A 351-nucleotide genomic window follows, 5' to 3' on the forward strand; every position below is an offset into this window, starting at 1 on the left:
AGCACGGCAGAAGTCAACCTGCAAAATTAAAAAAAAAAAAAAAAAAAAAGAAAGTCCTGGCCCCGTACACCACCTTGTCCCTATGCAAAAATAAAAAAGGTTGACCCGCCTGTTCACAATGCAGGTAGCAGTAAAAATATAACTGTTGAATTCTGTAGCCATGGGCTACCCAGCCTTCCCCAACTCTTTTTTTTGTTTGCACATATCTAAGAGGTAGTGAGGAGAGGTTCTGGGGAACTAGGTTCTTTTTCAGACAGTCAGTAGTAAATGGTGCCGCAGGTAGTAAAGTGGCTGTCAAAGCATTTCTCTTTAATCCTTCCAGGAACAGAGCAGCCACTTGCCTGCAAGTGC

The sequence above is a fragment of the Nanorana parkeri genome, unplaced genomic scaffold, assembly GCF_000935625.1.
Source record: "Nanorana parkeri isolate BGI_ZX_2015 unplaced genomic scaffold, ASM93562v1 scaffold885, whole genome shotgun sequence".
Classification (NCBI taxonomy): Eukaryota; Metazoa; Chordata; class Amphibia; order Anura; family Dicroglossidae; genus Nanorana; species Nanorana parkeri.